Below are 24,050 nucleotides of genomic sequence, written 5' to 3'. Positions count from 1 at the left end.
ATTTGGCATAATTTTAATGCAATTCTTCTTAATTGTGTCATGAGTATTCAGATCCAAAAGATTCAAGATAAAAGTTCATATTGACATAGAAACAATAATACTTCAAGCATACTAACTAAGCAATTATGTCCTCTCAAAATAACATGGCCAAAGAAAGTTCATCCCTACAAAATCATATAGTTTAGTCATGCTCCATTTTCATCACACAAGAATGCTCTCATCATGCACAACCCCGATGACAAGCCAAGAAATTGTATCATACTTTAGTAATCTCAAACCTATAAACTTTCACGCAATATATGAGCGCGAGCCATGGACATAGCACTATGGGTGGAATAGAATATAATGAGGGGGGTTATGTGGAGAAGACAAAAAGGAGAATGTCTCACATCAACGAGCCTAATCAATGGGCTATGGAGATGCCTACCGATTGATGTTAATGCAAGGAGTAGGGATTGCCATGCAACGGATGCACTAGAGCTATAAATGTATGAAAGCTCAACAAAAGAAACTAAGTGGGTGTGCATCCAACTTGCTTGCTCACAAAGACCTAGAGCACTTGAGGAGGCCCATTGTTGGAATATACAAGACAAGTTCTATAATGAAAATTCCCACTAGTATATGAAAGTGACAAAACAAAAGATTCTCTATCATCAAGATTATGGTGCTACTTTGAAGCACAAGTGTGGCAAAGGATAGTAGCATTGTCCCTTTGATACGTCTCCAACGTATCTATAATTTTTGATTGCTCCATGCTATATTATCTACTATTTTGGACTATATTGGGCTTTATTTTCCACTTTTATATTATTTTTGGGACTAACCTATTAACCAGAGGCCCAGCCCAGAATTGCTGTTTTTTGCCTATTTCAGTGTTTCAGATAAACGGAATATCAAACGGAGTCCAAACGGAATAAAATCTTCGGGAACGTTATTTTCTCACGGAACGTGATCCAGGAGACTTGGACCCTGCTCCAAGGAACAAAAGAGGCGGTCACGAGGGTGGGGGGCGCGGCCCCCCTAGGGCACGCCCCCCTGCCTCGTGGGCCCCTAGTTGATCCTCCGGCGTACTTCTTCCTCCTATATATACCCATGTACCCCCAAACGATCTGAACAGGAGCCAAAAACCTAATTCCAGCACCGCAACTTTCTGTATCCACGAGCTCCCATCTTGGGGCCTGTTCCGGAGCTCCGCCGGAAGAGGGCCGTCATCATGGAGGGCTTCTACATCACCATAGCCTCTCCTATGAAGTGTGAGTAGTTTACCTCAGACCTTCGGGTCCATAGTTAGTAGCTAGATGGCTTCCTCTCTCTCTTTGAATCTCAATACAAAGTTCTCCCCCTCTCTTGCGGAGATCTATTCGATGTAATCTTCTTTTTGCGGTGTGTTTGTTGAGACCGATGAATTGTGAGTTTATGATCAAGTCTATCTATGAATAATATTTGAATCTTCTCTGAATTCTTTTATGTATGATTGGTCATCTTTGCAAGTCTCTTCGAATTATCTGTTTGGTTTGGCCAACTAGATTGGTAGTTCTTGCCATGGGAGAAGTGCTTAGCTTTGGGTTCGATCTTGCGGTGTCCTTACCTAGTGACAGAAGGGGCAGCAAGGCACGTATTGTATTGTTGCCATCAAGGATAATAAGATGTTTTTTTTTCATATTGCATGAATTTATCTCTCTACATCATGTCATATTGCTTATGGCGTTACTCTGTTTTTAACTTAATACTCTAGATGCATGCTGGATAGCTGTCGATGAGTGGAGTAATAGTAGTAGATGCAGAATGGTTTCGATCTACTTGTCACAGACATGATGCCTATATACATGATCATGCCTAGATATTCTCATAACTATGCTCAATTCTGTCAATTGCTCAACAATAATTTGTTCACCCACCGTAGAATACTTATGCTTTTGAGAGAAGCCACTAGTGAAACCTATGGCCCCCGGGTCTATTCTCATCATATCAATCTCAATTACTTAACCTTGCTTTGCTTTTTATTTGCCTTTACTTTTTACTTTGCATCTTTATACCAAAAATATTATATCTATCAGATCTCACTCTCGTAAGTGACCGTGAAGGGCTTGACAACCCCTAATTGCGTTGGTTGCGAGTAGCTATCTCTTTGTGCAGGTACGAGGGACTTGAGCGTGGGCTCCTACTGGATTGATACCTTGGTTCTCAAAATCTGAGGGAAATACTTATGCTACTCTGCCGCATCATCCCTTACTCTTCGGGGAAAACCAACGCAAGCTCAAGACATAGCAAAAAGGATTTCTGGCGCCGTTGCCGGGGAGTCTACGCAAAAAGTCAACATACCAAGTACCCATCACAATCCCTATCTCTCGCATTACATTATTTGCCATTTGCCTCTCGTTTTCCTCTCCCCCAATTCACCCTTGCCGTTTTATTTGCCCTCTCTCTCCCTATCCTCCCTTTCTATTTGCCTCTTTTTGCCCGTTTGCTTTTTGTTTGCTCGTGTGTTAGATCGCAATCCTTCTTGCCCAATTATTCTTGGTAGACCTTTCCTTAGAACGGTTGGTGCGATTATTGATATGAAGGAAGGGAATATTAGATTTCAATTTTCATTAAAATAGGTCATGGAACACTTTCCTAGAAATAAAATAAAATTACCATATAAAACTATCATGAGAGCCACTTATGGATTGCCTACCAAAGATGGCAATACCTAGATCTATCCTCGCTTTTATGCCTAGCTAGGGGCGTTAAACGATAGCGCATCTTGGGAGGCAACCCAAATTTATTTTTATTCCTTGCCTTTTGCTCATGTTTAGTAATAAATAAATTATTTATCATCTGTTTTGGTTGTGTTTTTTGTGTTTAATTAGTGTTTGTGCCAAGTAGAACCGTTGGGAAGACTTGGGGAAAGTCTTGTTGAACTTGCTGTAAAAAACAGAAACTTTAGCACTCACGAGAACTGATGTCATTTTTATTTGGAGAGCGCTATTAAGTTAATTCTTTTTTCAGATGATTAATAGATAAATTCCTCACGTCCAGAAAATTATGTTAGAATTTTTGGTGTTCCAGATCTTGAGCTAGCTACAGATTACTACAGACTGTTCTGTTTTCGACAGATTCTGTTTTTCGTGTGTTGTTTGCTTATTTTGATGAATCTATGGCTAGTAAAATAGTTTATAATCCATAGAGAAGTTGGAATAAAGTAGTTTTAACACCAATATAAATAAAGAATGAGTCCACACCCCCAAGATAATCCAAGGACACCAAGAAGTCAAAGCTTGGGGATGCCCCGGAAGGCATCCCCTCTTTCGTCCACTTCCATCGGTAATTTACTTGGAGCAATATTTTTATTCACCAACATGATATGTGTTTCTCTTGGAGCGTCTTCTATTATTTGTGTCTTTGTGTATTAATATGCCACAATCATCCTTGCTGTACACACCTTTTGAGAGAGCCATACATGAATTAAAATTTGATAGAATACTCTATGTGCTTCACTTATATCTTTTGAGCTAAGTAGTTTTGCTCTATGTGCTTCACTTATATCTTTTGAGTGTTATAATTTTTCTCTATGTTCTTCACTTAGATCTTTTAGAGAACGGTGGTGTCTTTGTTTTAAAGAAACTATTGATCTCTCATGCTTCACTTAAATTATTTTAAGAGTCTCTTAATAGCATGGTAATTTGCTTGATAATAATATACTTGGTATTCAAGATTTGTGAAACTTTCTTTTGAGTGTGTTGAATACTAAGAAAAGATTGAAGCATGATAATTGTTTTGAGATATGGTGGTGATAATATTAAAGTCATGCTAGTTGAGTAGTTGTGAATTTAAAGAATACTTGTGTTAAGGTTTGTGATTCCTATAGCATGCATGTATGGTGAACCGTTATGTGATGAAGTCGGAGCATGATTTATTTATTGATTGTCTTCCTTATGAGTGGTGGTCGGGGACGAGCGATGGTCTTTTCCTACCAATCTATCCCCCTAGGAGCATGCGCGTAATACTTTGCTTTGATAACTTCTAGATTTTTGCAATAAGTATATGAGTTCTTTATGACTAATGTTGAGTCCATGGATTATACGCACTCTCACCCTTCCACCTTTGCTAGCCTCTCTAATACCGTGCACCTTTCACCGGTATCATACACCTACCATATACCTTCCTCAAAACAGCCACCATACCTACCTATTATGGCATTTCCATAGCCATTCCGAGATATATTGCCATGCAACTTTCCACCGTTCCGTTCATGACACATTCATCACTGTCATATTGCATATCCCGGTACACCGCCGGATGCATTCACATAGAGTCATATTTTGTTCTAAGTATCGAGTTGTAATTATTGAGTTATAAGAAAAATGAAAGTCTGAGGATCATCATTATTAGAGCATCGTCCCAATGAGGAAAGAATGATGGAGACTATGATTCCCCCATAAGTCGGGATGAGACTCCGGACAAAAAAAAGATGCCAAAGAAGCCCAAATAAAAAGAGGCCATAAAAAAGAAAGAGAGAAAAGGCCCAAACAAAAAAATGAGAGAAAAAGAGAGAAGGGACAATGTTACTATCCTTTTACCACACTTGTGCTTCAAAGTAGCACCATGATCTTCATAGTAGAGAGTCTCTCATGTTATCACTTTCATATACAAGTGGGAATTATACATTATAGAACTTGGCTTGTATATTCCAATGATGGGCTTCCTCAAAAATTGCCCTAGGTCTTCATGAGCAAGCAAGTTGGATGCACACCCACTTAGTTTCTTTTTGAGCTTTCATATACTTATAGCTCTAGTGCATCCGTTGCATGGCAATCCCTACTCACTCACATTGATATCTATTGATGGGCATCTCCATAGCCCGTTGATACGCCTAGTTGATGTGAGACCATCTTCTCCTTTTTGTCTTCTCCACAACCACCATTCTATTCCACCTATAGTGCTATATCCATGGCTCACGCTCATGTATTGTGTGAAGATTGAAAAAGTTTTGAAAAAGTTAGAGTATGAAACAATTGATTGGCTTGTCATCGGGGTTTTGCATGATTTAAATACTTTGTGTGGTGCAGATGGAGCATAGCCAGACTATATGATTTTGTAGGGATAACTTTCTTTGGCCATGTTATTTTGAGAAGACATAATTGCTTTATTAGTATGCTTGAAGTATTATTATTTTTTATGTCAATATAAACTTTTGTCTTGAATCTTTCTAATCTGAATATTCATACCACAATTAAGAAGATTTACATTGAAATTATGCCAAGTAGCACTCCGCATAAAAAATTCTCTTTTTATCATTTACCTACTTGAGTATGAGCAAGAATTAAGCTTGGGGATGCCTGATACGTCTCCAACGTATCTATAATTTTTGATTGCTCCATGCTATATTATCTACTGTTTTGGACTATATTGGGCTTTATTTTCCACTTTTATATTATTTTTGGGATTAACCTATTAACCGGAGGCCCAGCCCAAAATTACTGTTTTTTTGCCTATTTCAGTGTTTCAGATAAATGGAATATCAAATGGAGTCCAAACGGAATAAATCTTCGGGAACGTGATTTTCTCACCGAATGTTATCTAGGAGACTTGGACCCTGCTCGAAGGAACAAAAGAGGTGGTCACGAGGGTGGGGGGCGCCCCCCCTAGGGCGTGCCCCCTGCCTCATGGGCCCCTCGTTACTCCTCCGGCGTACTTCTTCCTCCTATATATACCCACGTACCCCCAAATGATCAGAACAGGAGCCAAAAACCTAATTCCATCGCCGCAAATTTCTGTATCCATGAGATCCCATCTTGGGGCCTGTTCCGGAGCTCCGCCGGAAGAAAGTCGTCATCACGGAGGGCTTCTACATCATAATAGCCTCTCCGATGAAGTGTGAGTAGTTTACCTCAGACCTTCGGGTCCATAGTTAGTAGCTAGATGGCTTCTTCTCTCTCTTTGAATCTAAATACAAAGTTCTCCCCCTCTCTTGTGGAGATCTATTCGATGTAATCTTCTTTTTGCGGTGTGTTTTTTGAGACCGATGAATTATGGGTTTATGATCAAGTCTATCTATAAATAATATTTGAATCTTCTCTGAATTCTTTTATGTATGATTGGTTATCTTTGCAAGTCTCTTCGAATTATTCGTTTGGTTTGGCCAACTAGATTGGTAGTTCTTGCCATGGGAGAAGTGCTTAGCTTTGGGTTCGATCTTGCCGTGTCCTTACCCAGTGACAGAAGGGGCAGCAAGGCACGTATTGTATCGTTGCCATCGAGGATAATAAGATGGTTTTTTTTCATATTGCATGAATTTATCTCTCTACATCATGTCATCTTGCTTAAGGCGTTACTCTATTTTTAACTTAATACTCTAGATGCATGCTGGATAGCTGTCGATGAGTGGAGTAATAGTAGTAGATGCAGAATCGTTTCGATCTACTTGTCACGGACGTGATGCCTATATACATGATCATGCCTAGATATTCTCATAATTATGCTCAATTCTGTCAATTGCTCAACGGTAATTTGTTCACCCACCATAGAATACTTATGCTCTTGAGAGAAGCCACTAGTGAAACCTATGGCCCCCGGGTCTATTTTCGTCATATCAATATCCATTACTTTAATCTTGCTTTGCTTTTTTACTTTGCCTTTACTTTTTACTTTGCATCTTTATACCAAAAATACCAAAAATATTATATCTATCAGATCTCACTCTCGTAAGTGACCGTGAAGGGCTTGACAACCCCTAATCGCGTTGGTTGCGAGTAGCTATCGCTTTGTGTAGATACGAGGGACTTGAGCGTGGGCTCCTACTGGATTGATACCTTGGTTCTCAAAAACTGAGGGAAATACTTACGCTACTCTACTGCATCATCCCTTCCTCTTCGGGGAAAACCAACACAAGCTCAAGACGTAGCACCCTTCTCCCTTTTTCTCTCATTTTTAATTTGTTTGGCCTTATCTTTTTTATGGCATTTCTCTTTTTGGGGGGCCTTTCTCTTCCCCTTTTTTTCTTTTTTTATTCCTCACTTGGGACAATGCTCTAGAAAATGATGGTCATCACACTTCTATTTATTTATAACTCAATGATTACAACTCGATACTAGAACAAAAGATGACTCTGTATAAATGCCTCCGGCGGTGTACCGGGATATGCAATGAATCAAGAGTGACATGTATGAAAGAATTATGAACGGTGGCTTTGCCACAAATACGATGTCAACTACATGATCATGCAAAGCAATATGACAATGATGAATGTGTCATGATAAATGGAATGGTGGAAAGTTGCATGGCAATATATCTCGGAATGGCTATGGAAATGCCATAATAGGTAGGTATGGTGGCTGTTTTGAGGAAGATATAAGGAGGTTTATGTGTGATAGAGCGTATCATATCACGGGGTTTGGATGGGCCGGCGAAGTTTGCGCCAACTCTCAATGTGAGAAAGGGCAATGCACGATACTGAAGAGGCTAGCAAGGATGTAAGGGTGAGAGTGCGTATAATCCATGGACTCAACATTAGTCATAAAGAAGTCACATACAAATTGCAAAAATCTACAAGTCATCAAAAACCTCGACACTACGCGCATGCTCCCAGGGGGATAGATTGGTAGGCAAAGACCATCGCTCATCCCCGACTGCCAGTCTTAAGGAGGACAATCAAATAACACCTCATGTTTCAAATTTGTTACACAACGTTTACCATACGTGCATGCTACGGGACTTGCAAACTTCAACACAAGCATTTCTCAAATTCACAACTACTCAACTAGCAGGACTTTGATATTATTACCTGCATATCTCAAAACAATCATCAAGCATCAAACCTCTCTTAGTATTCAAAACACTCATAAGAAAAAATTTACTAATCTTGAATACCTAGCATATTAGGATTATTTAAGAAAATTACCATGCTATTTAAGACTCTCAAAATAATATAAGTGAAGCATGAGAGTTCATCTATTTCTATAAAATAAAACAACCACCGTGCTCTAAAAGGATATAAGTGAAGCACTAGAGCAAATGACAAACTACTCCGAAAGATATAAGTGAAGATCAATGAGTAGTCGAATAATTATGCAACTATGTGAAGACTCTCTAACATTTAATAATTTCAGATCTTGGTTTTTTATTCAAACAGCAAGCGAAACTAAATAAAATAAAATGACGCTCCAAGCAAAACACATATCATGTGGCGAATAAAAATATAGCTCCAAGTAAAGTTACCGATGAACGAAGACGAAAGAGGGGATGCCTTCCAAGGCATCCCCAAGCTTAGGATCTTGGTTGTCCTTGAATATTTGCTTGGAGTGCCTTGGGCATCCCAAGGCTTAGGCTCTTGCCACTCCTTATTCCATAGTCCATCGAATCTTTACCCAAAACTTGAAAACTTCACAACACAAAACTTAAAGTAGAAAACTCGTAAGCTCCGTTAGTATAAGAAAATAAATCACCATTTAGGTACTGTTGTGAACTCATTCTAAATTCATATTGGTGTTAAACCTACTGTATTACAACTTATCTATGGTTTATAAACTATTTTACTAGACATAGATTCATCAAAATAAGCAAACAACACATAGAAAACAGAATCTGTCAATAACAGAACAGTCTGTAGTAATCTGGATCAAACTTATACTTCTGGAACTCATGAAATTCTCAAATAAATTTCTGGACCTCAGGAATTTATCTATTAATCTTCTGCAAAAAGAATTAACTAAATATCACTCCCCAAATAAAAATGGCAATAATTCTTGTGAGCGCTAAAGTTTCTGTTTTTTAGAGCATGATCGCAAAGACTTCCCCCAAGTCTTCCCAAAGGTTCTACTTGGCACAAACACTAATTAAAAGCATAAAAGCACATCTAAACAGATGCTAGATGAATTATTTATTACTAAACAGGAACAAAAATCAAGGAACAAAAATAAAATTGGGTTGCCTTCCAACCAGCACTATTGTTTAAAGCCCATAGCTAGGCATGATGATGTCAATGATGCTCACATAAAAGATAAGAATTGAAACATAAATGGAGAATCATGAAGAATATGACTAGCACATTTAAGCCTAACCCACTTCCTATGCATAGGGATTTTGTGAGCAAACAACTTGTGGGAACAAGAATCAACTTGCATAGGAAAGCAAAATAAGCATAACTTTAAGATTTTAAGCACATAGAGAGGAAACTTGATATTATTGCAATTCCTACAAGCATATGTTCCTCCCTCATAATAATTTTCAGTATCATCATGAATGAATTCAACAATATAACCAGCACCTAAAGCATTCTTTTCATGATCTACAAGCATAGAAATTTTATTACTCTTCACATAAGCAAAATTCTTCTCATTCGGGATAGTGGGAGTATCATAAGAGACTTGAATACTATAAATTGTTTCCACATTAAAAGAGTAATGTTCAGAAAAGGGGTAAACATAATCATGGCAAGTTTTATAAATATAATCACTACTTTTTATAGCATAAGTATCATCACAAAAATCATCATAAGTAGGAGGCATGCTATCATCATTATAAATTTGCATATCAAAACCTGGGAGACTAAATATATCATCTTTATTAAACGTAGCATCCCCAAGCTTGGGACAAACATTAATTTCAGAAAATATATTCTCAAATATGCCATCCTCATCAAACATAACATCCCCAAGCTTGGGCCTTTTCATATCATAAGCATAATCAGTCTCATCATGTGGGGACCCCGACTCATAAGTCGTGATCACCGAGTGCACGTGTACAGTGATCCCAGAGATCCATGCTCACTGAACACACAGAAGCTGAATAACAAGAGTCTTACATCCATACATACCGTATTACACAAGTAGGACCATAATGGTCAAGTCTTGAGTATAGCATCGCAGCGGAAATCTTCGTCGATAACTTGGACCCATGCCATCTGCCTTAACCCTACATGCATTCTGACTGGGAAGCGTCCTAGCTCGCATGCTCGTCACCGAAGTATTCTTCTTCATATCATGTTCTTTCATGCCTGGCCAATAAAATAACCAGTGGCAAGCCAATGAGTACTTTGAATGTACTCGCAAGCAACCCAAGGGTGATAATAGAATAATTATGCAAGGCACTACTGCTAATTTGGCATTTTTGCGGAAAGTTAGTTTTTCTCATGCAAGTGTGATCAACATTTATCAAGGATATGAATGCGTCTGCAACAAGTATCAGGAGGTTACAGACATCAACATCGGGATAGAGTTGTGAACAACTCATACTCAAGCTCATCGTGACTTCCTCACGAATCACGTCAACAGTTTTACCAAACCGTGTTGTTTGTCAGAAACATATGGACGTAGTCTAAGCAGCACCACCCAACTGTCCTTGACCGTGGACACGGCTATTCGAATAGTTTTACACTCTGCAGAGGTTGCACACTTTACCCACAAGATCCGGGGAACTTCCGTGTCATCCACGACCCGCGGTACCTCAAGTACCCGGGGTAAGCACCCGATCACTATCTTTCCCTAGACGACACTAACATGGAGTCCACTCGATTGGTAGTAACCCCCGTGCCCAACATTTCACAACTTAAAATTGGGGAGCCTCGCTCCCATATTCATCACATACCACTGGCACGGGGTACCAACGGTGTGTCCAGTGGCCCATAAAAATGTTCTTGGCCGCCATACCTGGCACAACCCCGTCCCGAGAGAGCACACCAACAACTTTCCTGTCACTAGTAAAGCGGGATCCAAGCTAGTATCGGCCTAGGTAATCAATAATGCCCTTTCCCATACCAGATTAGAGTGGTTGCGCATGTAAGGTTGGGACAGTCGACAAATCTTAAATCTAATCCGTCTCTGTAAACAACACTTTTATCGAGCCTCCGTACACTACCGCTCCACCAAGTAGTGACCTAGTTCATCATCATCTCCCAGGGGCATTAGTGGCACCCACTGGGCTATTTGCAAGTATGTCAACCCATACTTGTTTCTTTCCATGCATAACCCTGACCCACTTTGCGTAGCCATCTACTATAGCATATTTCTACAACCCACCAACACAACTCTAAGCAAGGGTAGAGTCATGAACAATGCAAGTATCAATGGAGTATGCAACGGAGGCAAGCCTAGCAAGGTTGCCATTCAAGATATATATCACGCACTTGATGAAACAACGAAAATTCTATTATGATGAAAAATGGTTCATCATGGTCAAAGGGCTGCTTGCCTGTTTTAACCAAGTCTTCGAGGTCTTCAAATATCTCTGGTCCAACTCCAAGCATTTTGTCTACTTCGTCAACTATCGTCGAAAGCAACCATAATAAGCAACACAACAAGACAGAAAATAAAAGTGCTCTGAAAATGAGAGTTGGACTTTTCAAGGATACCTCTGGTCATATGAGGAATGACCAAGGTGATTTCATTGGAAGTGGATCAATGGATATTTCTAAACATTTTGATATGATTGAATCAAGGGGTTTATGGATTTACAAGAAGTGTACAAAAACATATTTTTGAAAAATGAGCAAAGGCTCCCATTTAACAAAACATGGTTTTAGAAGCATCTAGGAGTTGGTTTCACTGGATTTGGAGTTCAAATGAATTTCCAATGAATTTACAAAGTTGACAAATATGAAGAAATGGCTCATTATTTTATGTGGTGCAGAAAGTATTAATAAAAATGTTCATAAACTAAGTTATGAACTTAGAAACATCTAGGAATTTGAATCATGGCATTTGGATCAAATTTGAGCTCTCTATGATTTTCTAAAGTTCATCACAGAAATGGAAAATGGGGTTTCAATAAATATTTCTGAAGAGAAAGTTTCTAGAAAAATGTGCAAATAGCACCATGTGATAGATCATGATTTGTGGATCCCCTAGAAATTTGAATCATCAAATTTGGAGTTGATTTGATTTATTTAAGTGCTTTTGAAGTCTACTGGGAAAAATAAAAAGGGAAAGGGGTTTTACCCTTATCATGCATGCAAGGCGAGAGATAGGCAGCGGGCCGGCCCAGCGGCTCGGCTGCACACGTGTAGGGACCACGTCGGAGGCGGCTTCCTGAAAATACGCCTTCGCGCGGGAGAGGCGGTAACGGCGGAAGCCGTCTCCACTTAAATGGGCGGGCCCGCCCACTGGGTCGCTGACGCGCGAGCCCAAGTGGCAGGTCGCCTTCAACCTCCCGCGCGGCACGACGGGAACAGAGGAGGCGAGGCCGAGCAGCGCCGGCGCTCTCCCCGACGACACAAGTGACCTCCGTTGATGCCCAGCATACCGGCGTGCTCAAGAGAGGGTGCCTCATCTGTCGAGGTGCGCCACAATCGTTGGGGTGGTCGGACGCGAGCAGCGCATTGCCCGCGGCAGACGGTGGTGATGGCGAGGGTGGGACATGACACTGCAGCCGCGGAGAGGAAGAAATGGAGCTCGGGAGATGTCCTTGGGGAAGTTTGTGATGCTCTGGTGGAGTCTAAAGGGGAGGGGAGAGACCACAGAGCGCGAATTTAGGAGGAGGCCGACGACATGGCTCCGGCCATGGAGGTGGGCGGAGGGCACGAGAGGGAGAGGTAGGTTGGTCAAGGTGATGCACGGGAAGGGTAGAGAGCAAACGGAGAACAGAGAGGGCTCGGGGTGGCCTTATATGGCGGGGCGATGTTGCACCATGAACCCATGCGCCGGTGAGGCTGTTGCTGTCGCTGCAAGCCACGGGGGCTCACGTGGGCGTGTCCGGGGTGTTTGTAGGGGTGGTCTACGCCCACAGGAAAGGAGAGAAGGAGCGGGGAGGCGTCAGAGACGCCGCGCGTGTGAGGCCGCTCATTGGAGCTCTCGGGCGGCCAGCGCGCGTGCGAGCAAGGGCAGCAGGAGGGAGAAAGAGGAGGGGGACAGAGGCGTAGCGTGCTGCGGACGTCGAGGAGCATCGGCTGGCGTGAGGGGGAGAGCCGAGGTGGTCGGAGGTGGTTGGCAGGGGGCGGCTACAGTGCGGGAGCGCGCTGTAGCGCACTCCAGAGTGTGCAAATGGCCGGCATGCCATTTTTTTGGCAAAGTTGGCACAGACAAGCATGTCTGGTAGCTCTAGGAAGGAGTAGAGAATGTGGGGAAAGCCTTGGATGCCTTGGGTGGCCACTGGAGTGAGGAGGGAGGAGAGGAAGAGGGGTGCAAGGGCTGTCCAGAGAGGTAAAAGAGGTGGTTTCACCCCTCAATTATTGATCTGAGATGCAGCCATTGCTACTGGAGGTAGAAGAGGTCTAGGACGAGTTGTGGTAAAAAGTTGAGCTCAAGGAGATTAGTGGAAGGGGTCAAAATGGTGTTTTTGGAAAAATGGCAGAAGGTGTTTGATGATGGTTTGGGCCAGCAGATGATTTCCAATTGCCATGAGACTCCATAGGGTGAAATGACACATATAATTAGGGCCTCTCACCAATTTGGAGCTTACTTGGGTAAAGTATCCAATGTAACTTTGGTAAACCCTAGAAATCAACAGAAATGGCTTTACCAAGATTTAGTCATACAAATCTATTCTCCTTGATGCACCACTTGGTGTATTGTCATCATTTGAGGTTATGAACATGTCCACAAAAGTTGAGATCAAAAGGAGAAAGTTGCCAATGTAGAGTTGTTCAAATTTGGTTCTGAATAGGAAGGGTTTTGGGGTACTTTGAGCAAGATAATTGTAACACCCCGGATGTACCTTACCCAATATGTATTCCAAGTCTTGCCGTTTCCGGCATTAAGTTATTTTATTTTCTCGGGTTTGGGTTTTTGTCTCTGTGTGTTGTTTTCGTTTTCATGCATCTCATATCATGTCATCATGTGCATTGCATTTGCATACGTGTTCATCTCTTGCATTCGAGCATTTTCCCCGTTGTCCGTTTTGCATTCCGGCGCTTCGTTCTCCTCCGGTGGTCATTTCTAACTTTCTTTCGTGTGTGCGGATTAAACATTTCCGGATTGGACTGAGACTTGCCAAGCGGCCTTGGTTTACTACCGGTAGACCGCCTGTCAAGTTTCGTACCATTTGGACTTCGTTTGATACTCCAACGGTTAGCCGAGGGACCGAAGAGGCCTCGTGTGTGTTGCAGCCCTACACCCCTCCAAGTTGGCCCAAAACCCACCAAAACCTTCTCCATCATCTAGAGCGTTCGATCACGATCGCATGGCCGCAAACCGCACCTCATTTGGACTCTTCTAGCTCCCTCTATGCCTATATAAAGACCCCCTCCAAATTCGCGGATCCCCTCTCCAAAACCCTAGATCCAGATCGTCTCCGCCGCATCGGACGTGTCTACCCGATGCACCGCCGCCAATCAGCCGCCACCACCTGTTCCGGGCAGGACCGCATCGCCGCCTCCCACTGCCGGCCCACGAGGCCCAGGCCGGGCCGTCCCATCGCCCGACCGGGCCCGAGCTGCCACCGCCCGCGCCGCCTCTCTCCTTCATCTCCGGCCACCCGGCGCCACCGCACCGCCATCGCCGGTGACCGCGTCTCCGGCAAGTCACCACGCCGCCTCCGCCGCCCCGGTTCGCCTCCTCACCGCCCGGCCTTCCCCACCTCGCCGCCGCGCCGTCCCGGCCAGATCCAGTTATCTCCGTCTTCCTCCTGCCTCCCCCGCGCCCTCACCACTTTGCCGGAGTCCGGCGAGCCTCCGGCGACCTCGGGGTTAACCGGTGAATAGTACCGCGCCGAGCTGCTACAGTGCCAGATCTGAGATCCAGATCCACCGCGGGTTGACTTTCTCCAGATCTAGTGTGTATATTGTATTCTGCAAGGCTTGATTTAACACAATGAGGAACATTATTGATTTAAAACATGTCCCAAGAATGTACTACTCCTGCAAATATCCGAAGAGCATAAGCACACACTACATCTACTCCCCATACAATCACTTGCCAAACTCACAAGAGCATAAGCAAAAGACCAATGCATATTACCCAAGTTTCTTCAGTACTCGAGCATCACAAGGAAAAAGAGCAGTGCATCACTAGTGACTAAGTACAAACTAGTCAGATCTAGATGAGATCAAACCGAATCAAATCAGCCACATCAAAGAAAGGAGAAAGTGATACAACTAAAGAAAAAGATGGATGGAGGCAAGATAGAGAAGCAGCAGCCAACCTCATACTACTCGGTCCACAGGCTGGTCCCGGTGGCCTGTTGGTAGCGGTCGAAGATCCCCTTGATGCTGCAAGTAGCACATGAAGAAGAAGAACAAAACGAAGCCACCTTATAGAGGTAATCAAGCAAGCAAACAGAAGCAACAGTCTAGTACAGAATGTATCACTATAGAAGGGGCATAATTTCTGTACTAGTTAAAATTGAACATGGTTTGTACTTCTCACATAAGTCTTTACTCTTGTAAATTCAAAGCTATGTTTGATCCCAGATGACATGAGCTGATGATTATAATGTATGACACCCTACTGAAGCAACAAACAACTCCTGACTTATTACTACAAAGAAAATAGTTCTTCCCAAGCCTCCATTTTAACAATGCATGAGTCCTGACATACGCGACCACATTTAGTACATAATGTGTGTGTTTTTGGCCTCGAGCATCTACCAAGTAAAATTACTACCCACAAGCAGCCTTCAAGTTCAGTCTTAGACAAGCCAAAGATTACAATATAAGTGTCAAACACAATTGTAGTGAGCCATACCGCGTAATATGCCTTCTTGATCTCACCCTGGCCGGTGTCCTTCTTCACGCCGATCATGTCGTAGTAGTCCCTCACCACCATGGGCCTGGTCCCTGCACGCAGCCACAGACCTCAGGACAAGCTCACCAAACCGGGAACAAATGAGAACCACAAGGATTAAGGTACACATGGCATTTTCCCAGTCTGCAGTCACTAAATAAATGAAAGGAGTATGACGGGAATACAGTAAAATAGTCCAGTTAACTTGTCAATTAAGAGACTAATGAAACCGGTCACTCTAAGTATACTAGAGCTTCAAACCTCGAGCTAAATAGAGTAATACTAGTGCATACAAAACCTCAAGCTAAAAAAATGTGCAGTACCTAGGAAGTAATCATCATATTTTCACAAAAACAACATGCAATGCAGACATATATACTCATACAAGAAGATCACTGCCTGCAGTTTTATTTAGATGACATACACTGCAAAAATCTTAAGAGAAAATAACTGCACCGAGCAATTTACTTCATGATTAAGCAAGCAAGTCGACATGGCATCAAATCGAACACAAGCATAAAAGATCTATCAATCTGCATCATCAGTAGAGCTACACTACAGTAGGGCATTTCAGCATTATTTAACCCTTCAAATATTTTGTCAGAGTACATGCCACGAGTCTACACTCTATAGTAAACACAGCTATAGCACAAATCTGGGGTACCAACCGTTCAAAAGGACAACAAAACCGCATCTAAATAGCAGGGTTCCGGAAATCACAATACAAAATTGTGCATCTCACAGCTGACTCACACATATTTAATCTCAATAAAACTGGACTAACTACCCAATAATCAACCTCTTTAGCTCCAGTATTTTCAACCTGACCAATTTAGCTCCAATATTTTCAAACTGATAATGACAAAAGTTCAGTCAGGACTAAATATGTTACAAAAGTGCAGGGAAACAAAACTCTAGTGCTGTAGAAGAGTTGCTGCAACCTCCGTATTAAGTACAAAAAAATAAGAAGGATTCAATAATATATATATATAGGCACAAAAAGAAGAGTTGCCATCAATGCTTCAGTTCTGCACTAGTCGATGCAGTGGTATATATACCAATTCATAGTACTGTCACAACTCCTTGACTTTATAATTTAGTTTTGACATTCACATTACCAATCTGTGTTACCCCAATGAAAGCGTATATCACTATAAACAGTATTCCATGAAAGAGAAACCCAAAGTAGACAACATTTGCCAATGGAGTAAAAATATTGACCTCATTTAGTGGTAATTAATGTGTACTCCTAAACAGACGATGAAGGCTATGTTTCAGTTACCAAAAAGTGAAAATAACATAAGTAAGAAGCACAGTTGCAGTGATTACAATTTGGCATGAACTTTCTCCAGTGGGACAGGCAAAATTTGAAGAGTGTGCTCAAACAAGAGGTAGTTATTCATCTCATCAGCTACAATCTTGGCCACCTGATATACCAAGAACTAACGGTTGGTGCTGCAGCTCTCTCGGACGAGTACTAACTAGAAAGAGCACCATGGGGATGGGGAGGGTTGGATGGAAATCTCACCAGGATGAGGTCAAAGATGAACCAGGAGGTGCCAAAGAGGAACACGGGCAGGGACAGCAGGAACGGCATGAACTCTAGCCCTCTTCGACCAACCTCTGCACAAGCACAACCACACGCATGGCTCATGACTCAGTAGTCAGCGCGTACACCAAACTGTTGACTGTGGATTTCAGACATGTGTGCTTGCGTACAGTTAAGACGGCGATCCGTGAAGCTGATCGAGACATCGACGCAGGGCACCGCGATGGCGCCAAGCCGCGATGCCGCTGCTGAGGACGACGAGGGAGAGGACCAGGACCCCCGCTCGCAGTCGGTGGTGGCGACCATGTCCACGACGGCCTCTGTCTCGGGCCGGGGGATGAGCACGCCGTCCCGGACAGTGACCACCAGGTCCTTCCAGTGCTTGTTGCCGAGAGACGCGCTGGACGGGGAAGGGGTGGAGGCGTCCGTGAGGACCCAGCAGAGATGGCGGTGGAGGTGCAGCGCCGAGGGTGGGACGAGCGCGGCGGCCCTGTGGCGGAGGGCGCCGACTGAGGCCTCCGGGACAGGCGGAGGAAGAGCGGCGGACGTCCTCCGGGAGGCGATGAGGAGCGGGTGGTGGCGCGCGGGCGCGGGCGGCGGGGTCAGATCTGAATCGGGAGGGATGGGATCGGCGGGGTGGCGGCGGCGATGTGGGAGACGAGGGGAGGTATGGGGGAGAGGGAGCGCTAGGGTTCGTGGGGTGAGAGGGTGAGGGAGTTTTCTCTTTTCTTTTTTTGAGACAAAGATGGGGAGGGGGTGAGGGAGAAAGGGCTGCCGTCGGATCCGAGAGCACCCGACGGCGTTTGAGCACGATCCGCGTGACATGTTCATGAACCAATCAGAACCCAGTAGACGTTATGACCTTCTAAATTGGTCGTAATCGACTAAAAATAAGGTGTTGAGCCATATTTTTTCAAAAAAAGGTGTTGAATCATATAAACAATTTTATGATATGAGAAATTCAAAAAGAAACATTTTCATTGTGTCACCAAATGTGACATAGTTTTTATGAAAACTAACAAACTTGGAATTGGAATAAGACAAATATCTTTTAAAAATTGTTATGAGAAATGAGTTTTTAGGGGGGGGGAATCATTTTCTATTTTCGGAGTGCAAAAAATGTTTACAGCACCACTCCATTTTCCAAAACTATAAGACAACATTTTATGTATAGTTGACCAAATCTTTAGATGTAAAATGCTTTCGATCCACCTCTCATCAAAAAGACAAATTGTGTTTCAAAAAAGCATGTACCTCGACATTCTTTTGTTTTTCTTCTACTTTTTCGCATGAAAAATTCAAAGAAATGATCTTATATTGAGCATAATGGTGCATCTTGGAATGGCAAACAATGTTACCTAAGAATGTTTTCATTTTCTTTGCACGGAAAATTCATTTTTCATTTTTCGAGTGCCCGAAAAGAGGCTTTTTTGTGAAGGACCTGCCAAATATTTGTTGCAAAATTGGACCAAATCATTTTCTAAAATACTAGGCCATATTTAATGCACAATTGACCAAATGGTTGGGTGTAAAAAGTTTTGATCCACCTCTCCTGAAAAAGACAAATGTTCGCTGATTCAGCTGGAAGCGGGTCAAATTTGAACTGTAGCTGCCTTGTAGTTTGCTCTTTATTTTTCTCAAAAAAAAATTTCTAGGTATATAAGTATCTATTTAATCAGAGAAACATCAAAAGGTTTCCAAGATTCAACCACTACCTAGGAACGGTCATTCCCACCGATTTGACCGCATTTTGAAACGGGCATAAAAAATTCAAAAAAAAATCAAAAAATTCTAAAACCTTCGCATTGTGTCATTATATGTGGCCAAGTTCCCAGGAAAATAATAAACTTGTAATACGACAATTATTTTAAAAAAGTGTTCTCTGAAACAAGGTATCACGTGTGGAGATCAATGGCTTTCAAGCCAAATGATCAATCTTATGGCCACATTCATGGCATAGTTTGTTCAAATGATCTCATATTGTGCACAATGGTGCATCTTGGAATTCCAAAAAATGTTGCCTAAGGTTGTTCTCATTTTCTTTGGACGAAAAAACCATTTTCCATTTTTTGAGTGCGCAAAAGGAGGTTTTTTTGTGAAGAACCTACCATATATTTGTTGCAAAATTGGACCAAATCAATTTTCTAAAATACTAGGACATATTTAATGCACAATTGACCAAATGGGTGGGTGTAAAAAGTTTTGATCCACCTCTCGTGAAAAAGACAAATTCCCGCTGATTCAGCTGGAAGCGGGTCAAATTTGAACTGTAGCGGGTCAAATTGACCAAATGGGTGGGTGTAAAAATTTTTGCTCTTTATTTTTTCCAAAAATCATTTCTAGGTACATAAGTATCTATTTAATCAGAGAAACATCAAAAAATTCCAAGATTCAACCACTAGCTAGGAACGGTCAAGCCCGCCGTTTTGACCACATTTTGAAACGGGCATAAAAAAATAAAAAAAATAAAACAATTGGAAAAAACCTTCGCATTGTGTCATTATATGTGACCATGTTTCCAGGAAAAATAATAAACTTGTAATACGACAATTATTTTAAAAAAAGTGTTCTCAGAAATGAGCCATCATGCGTCAAGATTCAAGGCTTTCAAGCCAAATGATCAATCTTATGGCCACATTCTTGGCATAGTTTGTTCAAATGATCTCATATTGTGCAAAAGGGTGCATTTTGGAATGGCAAACAATATTGCCTAAGGAAGTTTTCATTTTCTTTGGACAAAAAAACCATTTTTCCATTTTTCGAGTGCCCGAAATGAGGTTTTTTTGTGAAGGAACTACCAAATAAATTTTGTAAAAATGGACCAAATTGATTTTATAAAATACTAGGACATGTTTAATGCACAATTGACACAATGTTTGGGTGTCAAAAGCCTTGATTCACCTCTGGTGAAAAAGACAAATTTCCGCCGATTCAGTTGGAAGCGGGTCAAATTTGAACTGTAGCTGCCTCGTACTTTGCTCTTTATTTTTTCCGAAAATCATTTCTAGGTACATAAGTATCTATTTAATCATAGAAACACCAAAAAAATTCCAAGATTCAACCACTAGCTAGGAACGGTCAAGCCCGCCGTTTTGACCGCATTTTGAAACGGGCATAAAAAATTCAAAAAAAATCAAAAAATTGGAAAACCTTCGCATTGCATCATTATATGTGACCAAGTTACCAGGAAAAATAATAAACTTGTAATACGGCAATTATTTTAAAAAAGTGTTCTCGGAAACACGCTATCTAGTGTGAAGATTCATGGCTTTTAAGCCAAATGATCAATCTTATGGCCACATTCATGGCATAGTTTGTTCAAATGATATCATATTGCGCACAATGGTGCATCTTGGAATTCTAAACAATGTTGCCTAAGGGAGTTTTCATTTTCTTTGCACGGAAAATACATTTTCCATTTTCCGAGTGCCCGAAATGAGTATTTTTGTGAAGGACCTACCATATATTTGTTGCAAAATTGGACCAAATTGATTTTCTAAAATACTAGGCCATATTTAATTCATAATTGACAAAATGGTTGGGTGTCAAAAGTTTTGATCCACCTCTGGTGAAAAAGACAAATTCCCGCCGATTCAGTAGGAAGCGGGTCAAATTTGAACTGCAGCTACCTCATAGTTTACTACTTATTTTTTCCAAAAATCATTTATAGTTACATAAGTACCTATTTAATCATAAATACATGGTTTGGTGGCGATACGTCGAGGTTTGGGCGGTGGCCAAGGCCCCCAACTCTAGAGCGCATAAGCTCGCATGCCCGCTGCGTGGTCACCGCGTGACCGTGGAGTTGCCATGTGTTCTGGGCAGCCTAGGCATGTCTAGTGGGTTGGTCACTCCCCAGGTAGGTGCTAGGAAGAAAAATACAACATAAGATTCTCACGAGGAGACCGATCGATGCTCACACATGAATTAGCAGCCAAGTTTTTGATTAGCGGTACAGGAAATATACATGGCTAATGGGCGTGAGTTTTGGCTGAGGATGATCAGTTACTAAGAAGACCGTCTTCACAAATTTTCAGCCCAAAAGGAGGAGCCTAGGTGGTACTTGCTTTGCAAACTACCACACTGGACATAAATACGAATGTTGAAGCTCGGCTCAAAATAATGAATGGATTAAGCTGGCATTTGGTGGAGGATGGTTATTTGGGCATAGGAAAGCACTGTAGAAAATGGATACTATTTGGACATGCTAAAGTGGTACTTCCTTCACAAACTGTTGTTCTGAACAGAATAGGAAAATGAATATTTTTGTATTATTTTTGAACTAGGAAAGGAAGGTTTTTTTACATATTTGACGAAGATATGACCCAAAGAATTTATGAGATTTTTTTGGGAATTTTGGGAATGACAGAAATATAGGTTGCTTCACAACCTAGAGCAAAGACTGCCACATGGACATGACACATAGGCAAAACTGATGAGGTGGTGCCTAGTCATAGCAACCCACCACAATTTACAAGGCTATGACCATCTATATTGGTCGTTAACGACTAGAAATAAGGCAGCGGACCAGCACTGATTGCTTTATGACCATTTCATGTAAGGAAATTATGACCTTTCTGACCAAAATGGTCGCAATGGTTTAGGGTTTGGAGCCCCCCGAACATCTTTTGACCAATTCGTCTCAAATGGTCATAGATCTATGACCAATTCTTCCAGGGTCACTGACAGAAGGTCACTAGTTGACATATTTCTTGTAGTGGAAAAAGATCCACATGCAGCGACATGGAAGATGGGGCAATATAATAAGGGTATGGTTCGAAAAGAAGTAGCATACATGAGGGTCTGCGGGAAGTGGCTTCGCTCGTGGTCGTCGTCCTCCGCACGCACTACGGCCGCAAGCTTGGGGACGGAGGCCATCCCGCCCGGGCGCTAGGTCTGAGAGGACGGCCTTGTTGTCAGTGCGTGACCTCGCTCGCCGACGACGAGTGCGTCAACGATGCACGTCCTTTTCTTCCCCGGCGGATCTGTGACCACCAGTGAGGAGGGAGAGAGAGGTCGTCTTTTTTAGATCTGGAGAGAGGGTGACAGTGTGAGAAGCAAGTGGGCAGACCTTAGTAAGAAATCTCTAAAGCTCTAGCCTATATATCTTTTTTATACTACGAGTACTAGAGGAGGAGTAGTGGTAGAGTAGCTTATATTTTCTCTGCAAATAGTACCAGTTAGTCGTGCTTCAAAACTGAATGACACGCCATTAAAAAAATAAAGGTCGATAACTAATGCGGCACCTCGGGCCAACGCGGCCAGATCTTGTGTTTGCTTCCACCACTCGTGGCATTGTTTTTGCATGGGATCCTTATTGTTTCGGTACCTTTGTCTTCCACCATAATTATAATTGTTTCATCCACATGCATGCAGGTTGGCAAGTTTCTCTTTACTAATTAACCTTCTTCTTATGTTTCCAAGGTCCTGTGAACATTCCACCACCTATACTTGAAAATTTTTATAACCAAGGGGGAGATGATGATGGTGATGATCACGATCATGAGGACGAGCATGACTTATATACTCAGTGGCGGATGGCAACTAATTCTGATGGATCACCTCTTCTTGTCTGTATATAGTGCACTGAGATTGTTACTACTGAGGGAGCACGTGTTGTCTCCCATGGTCTCCCTCTCTAGACCTATTCCAACACTCGTTGTAGGGTATTCAGGATGTATACTGGTGTGCTAGCGCCAACACCTTCTCCCTGGTACAGTATTGATAGTCTTGGAGCAAACTCGCTCTTCCTTGGACCAAACTATCTAATGATGGTTAAAGGCGATCCAGCTGCTGTTGACACAACGTTACTACCATTTATGAGAAGCACCTATATCTATACCTCGAACATTGCGGTGGTTCCTACCCTGCTCCTGATATATGCCACTTCAGCCTGGCTGATCAGTCCTGCGTTGCTCTCGATATTGACAATAGCTGGCCCTTCCCAGAGCACCTATGATTCAAAGCAAGTCTTTCCAACGCCAAGGATTGGTTGAGTTGAAGTTCATTTCATTGCTTGTTATTTGTTGTGTGATGAAAACTTCAGTATTTACTAGAATGTTTTGTTGGAACTAATCTATAATACAACATGTATCATCATTGTATTTGTGTGTTGATGACTTGTTGTATGTAATGAATGGTACATTTGCAAATGTGTGTCATAGACTCAATTTATGAATGGTTTTCGAGTCACTTCTTGGAGTGTAAGTGTCGTAGTAGTATAGCCAGCATCCGGTTAGTATATGAAGTTGCCACATCACATAGAGCCAACCTAATAATGGAGTACCAGATCTGAGATGCCACGTGTACCAGATGAATGACTCCAAGTTCGACCACCGTGATGCTAGGTGCGCGCCGAGGAACACTGTTGGAGAGACCCCCCTCATAATTTTCCTACATTGGTCGTTTGATTCATAGGATAGAATGCTATAGGATTTTTTCCGATGTAATCATGTTTTAATTGGCAATCTAGCATCCACTCCAACTTTTGTTTCACTTCCTTTGATCCTACGAAGAGAGTACTTGCTATAAATGATGTGCCGCTGCAAGAGCCGCCTATATTAATTAACCATGCTATAAAAAGGTGGACCTGCTTTGGCTATAGTAGTACTGTACTAGGTTAGTAGGTGTCCTTGCACTTGGCTCTTCTCCTCTTCCGGAAGTCGAACAATAACGATGGTACTACTTCTGGCAATATGACACCAAATGAACTGCTGCACGTCCACCGCTTGTAAGAAAAAGTTTCTCCTCATGCTGTGAGCCATCGCACACGTGTTGGTGAGGGAGAAGGCGTAGTAAGCAAGCTTCTCGTCATTCCGCGAGTTGACGGGACACATCAAAGTTACGAATTTATTAGTACTCTCTTC

General features: G+C 42.1%; 1 pseudogene; it reads right to left on the bottom strand.

Annotated features, from left to right (window-relative positions):
- Positions 1–15,060: 15,060 nt before the first annotated feature.
- LOC123129609 (uncharacterized) lies at positions 15,061–20,996 on the bottom strand (annotated as a pseudogene).
- Between the last annotated feature and the right edge of the window lie 3,054 nt (positions 20,997–24,050).

The sequence above is a fragment of the Triticum aestivum genome, chromosome 6A (assembly GCF_018294505.1).
Source record: "Triticum aestivum cultivar Chinese Spring chromosome 6A, IWGSC CS RefSeq v2.1, whole genome shotgun sequence".
Classification (NCBI taxonomy): Eukaryota; Viridiplantae; Streptophyta; class Magnoliopsida; order Poales; family Poaceae; genus Triticum; species Triticum aestivum.
This window is presented reverse-complemented; position numbering and strand designations above follow the sequence as displayed.